Source organism: Quercus suber, unplaced genomic scaffold (genome assembly GCF_002906115.3).
Source record: "Quercus suber isolate HL8 unplaced genomic scaffold, Cork oak 2.0 scaffold_547, whole genome shotgun sequence".
Taxonomy (NCBI): domain Eukaryota; kingdom Viridiplantae; phylum Streptophyta; class Magnoliopsida; order Fagales; family Fagaceae; genus Quercus; species Quercus suber.
Genome location: NW_027069995.1, coordinates 491,088 through 496,029, shown reverse-complemented (window position 1 = coordinate 496,029; position 4,942 = coordinate 491,088).

The window sequence follows — 4,942 nt, the reverse complement described above, 5'->3', positions numbered from 1 at the left end:
TTTTTTTTTTTTTTTTTTTTTTTTGGTTTTACTGAGATGAAATTCTACTTTAACCTAATCTAAATGTGAAATTCTCTCCTAAAAACTTGAACCACCAGCCCTTACCCCCACAACCGCAAAACCTATACTTGTGGAGTAACCATCATGCCAAGGGTTTACAAATTCTTAATCCTTAAAACTTACTAAACATGTTCATTTATTAAAAAAAAATGAACTCAATTAAAAGTTAAATCATTGAATACATTTTAGATATTAATACAATTATTACAACAAAAAATGTTCAACTTGTACTCCAAATAATTTAAAAATCTTTACAAGTAACATAACCTATAAAACCATCAACTTGCATTCAATTATTTGTTAATCTTTAGTGAATGTAATAAACTATTTTTTAAAACATAAACTTGTACATATATGAATGTTTTTGTATTATGTTATAAATATAAACTTGTGCTGATATGGAAAGCTCTAGCTCTTTAGTTTTCTTGACCAAAAAGTTTTACTATCCGTTCATCTATGCTTCTAATTTTGTTAGAACTTACATTCCATGTACTCTATTTTGGTTTTACTTAATCGAAAGTCTTTAGATTCTAGAGCGTCTCACCAAATTTATAAATTGGCATTACCTCAACTTATATTTGTTAGGATTATTGCTCTAAAATCCTATTGTATAATGCTGTATGACATTATGTTATAAGTAATAAAGTAGTTTTATTATCTAAAATAACAAACACACACACACAAAGAAATAGTATGTCTTTATTATACTAAGAAATAATATGCCCAATGAATTTATGCTTTATCTTTTATTTTCTTGCTAGTACATGGATAAATTTCTAATAAGAAAATCACGTGTGCCTCAAGATTAATATCTTACTTAAGATTTATCTTTTAAGAGAACTCATGTTGACTTAAAAAATCTTCCTTTGGATCATGGTTTGCGAGAAAAGATCTCATCTTATCATCATAATGATTAAAATGAAATTAAAAAGTATATATATTGTTAGGGACATATTTATGTAATAATTTGCAAATCTTTTGACAAAACGTACTTTATTTGTAATTGGATAGATTTATGATGAGTTTAGTACTTCAAGAAACAAGTGTTCAAGTTTAGTATTGAAACCATGCAAATCCGATTAAGAAACAAGTGAAGAATGTGCTGCTTATTAAAACTCGATAGAAGTCTTGACAGAATCCTTTTTATCAAGAATTATTGTTGAAAAAGAATAATCCATGCATATTGTGACAGGAAGCAGAAATTGCTCTAGTTCATCGTATTCTCTGTAGAAGCTACTGCGTCTTTATGCTAAGAGTTTTGTGACCAAGGAACTTCCTGATCTTCATTATTGGATGAACTGAAAAACTTTGCAGTCAATATCTTCCTCAAGTTGGTGTGTTAGTAACGTACTGGAATCCGTGCATCATTGGTTAGTCACGTATTAGGATTCGTGCATTGAATGGAGAGATTGCTACTACAATACAAATCCAATTGGGTATTAAGGTAAGGGTTTAACTGTAAGTTGATATTGGGTATTGGGATTCTTTTTACTTGTAACCGCTTGTAATTGATAATAGTGGATTCTCAGGAATGATGACCTTAAATTCACCTGGTGGGGTTTTGCCTTGGTAGTTTTCCCCCATTCATAAACAAATCACCTATGTCAAATTTATTTTCCGCTGTATTTAGATAATTTGGTGATTTGTTTGTGCTACCATGCTATTGCATGTCAAATTGACTTAATTAATTAACTTGGATAATTAATTAATTAATTTGCCAAAAGGGTCAATACATTTTTGGCCTATCATATATTATTTACAAAAAACAAAAAAAAAAAATCCTTATTAGCATCTTTAACACGAATTTGAATAACTTCCCTAGAAAATATTCCTAGAGTCACCATTGTAAAAGTAATTGTATGAGTATATATCTAAGAAATAAAAAACCCATATCAACTAGGTCTTAGAAAATAAATTGACTAAGAACGAAGCTTTGAATGAGTAATAAGAAGCTTTGAATGAATTGAAGGTAAGAAATGAACACAAATTGAAAAGAACGAAGATGAATGTGAGAGGGAGTGAGAGTTGTAAAAATGGTCTAGAGAAGTCTTTAACCATCAAGGTCCTCTTTCTTAAATTGCTTAAGAAAAGTCTTTAACCATCTTCTAAAAGATAACTTTGCCAAAAGAACTAACTAAGAATATTAATTAGCACATTATAAGATGAAATAAATTTCAGCATTATAAATCACAAAGAAAAAGTTGTTACCTTAGCTACCTAGAATTTTTTTTTTTTTTTTTGGGACCTATGTTAGGAATTTAGATTAAATTCCATCTTCACCGTGTTGGTGTAGGATGAGGGGATGGGATAGAAATGAATGGAATGAAAAGAATATTTTTTCCATTCCCTTATCTGGAAGTTTTAATGGAGTGAATGAAATGATCATTCCCTTGAAAATAAATAGAATGGAATAAAATGTATTTAAGGAGGGGAAATGAAATGAATGGAATTAAGTCATATTATTTAGATGTTTTAAAAATAACGGAATGTAAAGTAAGTAATATTATTTGGAAGTAACATAGAGAAAAATGAATGAAATTATTTTATGACAAAATTACTATTAGAATATATACGGATATTTTGGGAGTTTTAGTAAAAAAAAATTATTAAATCTAATTTCATTCTCTCAAATTCCTCCCAATTTTGAGGATGAAAATTTGAGGTTTTGATGGAATAGAGAGAAATGAGTGTTCCGTCTGACCCATTTCATTCCCTCTCACTCAACCTATATCTTCTGTGATTTAGTCACAGAAGATATAAATCACAAATTCTTTGTAAACTCAAAATCTTAGTTCGTAGTTGATGATGAAATTGGACATTTCATCTGTGAAGACTATAACGTGTTAACTAAGATAGTTTGTCTTAGTCATGGAAGTAGAGATTTTTAGTTGATATGTTGATGTGTCTTAAGTGAATAAGACATATTGAACTAGACTACTATAAAATTAATTATTCTATTAACGACTGTCAACTGAATAATAAATCTCATGACTTTAACTTACATAAACTCTCAATCCTAAGAGGATAGTGAACCAAATCATGAAATGTAGATTGTTTTGATATATCAGGATTAAAATTTAATTCAACAGTCAAAATCTCAGTATGTTGGACAGCCACATATAGTGCTAAAAGAACACATATTCTTAAGATGGAATTCATAGTCTCTTTATTCTCTTGAGATAAGTTTAATGAGTTTGGTTATTTAAAGTGTTAGGTCTGACCATTTTAGTAAAGAGTTACTAAAATTATATTTTATGAAATTTGATTTCATAAATATATATGAATAATTTAAAGGATTAAACTGGATACTCAAGGATCAAGAGGTAGTAATTTTCAAAATGATAGTTATATATTATGATTTTGTATTACTGCGAATATTTTAATGAAGGATGTAAGGGCATTGGGCCCAAGAGTTCTTTATTTGTATGTGTTTTGGGACTGTGGTCCAGTCCAAGGACAAGGGGTTGTCTAAGGAAGAGAAATCTTTGTTAGAAAATGTTGTATTAGTAAATAGAGGCCAGCTTTGACCATGATAGCTCAAGGGGTGGGCCGAGGATGAATGCATCCTCGGCTGACCAATGCCGAGGTCCAAAAAGGTTGTCTGTCACTTAGGGTAATGTTCCAAGAAGTCTCATTGGTATTGATAAGCATTGTAAAGATAGAAGACTGGGGAGTGCCCTAAAATATCTAAGGGGAAAGCTGCTATCTTCGCATTAAAGGCTCCGTAGCTAACTCTCTGGCCATATTAATGTGGAGGTGATACATGAACAGTGTCTTTTCAGCCTTACAGCTATTGCATGAAAACTTGTGAAATGGGCTGACGGAACCAGTATCAACACCAGACATCTAGCATATAGGTGGAGGATGCAGATGAAAGGGAAAATGAAGTATAAAAGAAGGGGGAAGCAACAAGACTGGGGGATCGAGAATTAGAAAGAAAACACTGTAGCACTCATGAACCAAATTTGTAATTGAACTTGAGAATAATATATAAGAACAGACATCCTCGAACTTTGCCGATGACGATTTTTCTTCAATACAAACCTTCTCCTTTTTATTCTCTTATCATCTGAACCCATTCTAGTACTCGTTGGATTAACTAAAGCTCAGTTTTTCAACCTATTCTTTATAAATTTATTGTTTTTGGCTTTTTAGGCCTAAGTCCCCCCACGTAGTGGGTTAGGATTTCAAACGTGGTCCTTACAAAGGGGTTAATTATTTAGATAGTAAAGTCTTGGGATTTAATTTTATTAAAAAAATTTAGAGTGCAATTATATTTATATAGTGATATTAAATATAATTAATGGTAACTTTGAATTTGTCAAGATTTAACAGATAAGCCCGAAGCCTATTAAAGCTAAAGCTTTATTTGTCACTTTGGTCCCATCCCAAGCCATATACTAAAGCCCAATTAGGCTGGGCCAAAGACTAGCCCAACTAGATAATAAGTTATTTATTTATTTATTTAATAAGAGTTATTAAATAAAGTAAATGTCTTTGATAGTTTAAAAACATACGTACAATTAAAAGAGAAACAAGACAATTTTCTCAAAACACATTCATATTCTCTCTTGAACAAGTGCGTACATAATTGATTAAGAAACCACAAATCTGGGGCATCTGTGTAATGGGAGTGAACATTGAAGGTCTTCCCAAGTTCAAACTTCTTTTGCTTTGAATTTCACTACATCAAGGTAAGCTTTTCTATTCTTTGTTTCTAAAATTCTAGGTATTCCATGTTATCTCACATAAATGAACAAGATACTTGTATTGCTTCCACTGTTCATTTTGTATGAGATGCAAAACCAATATTTCCACACCCATATCATATTTTAAATTTTGTTTTGGTTAATTAGATATAATGATATATGAAGTTATAAAT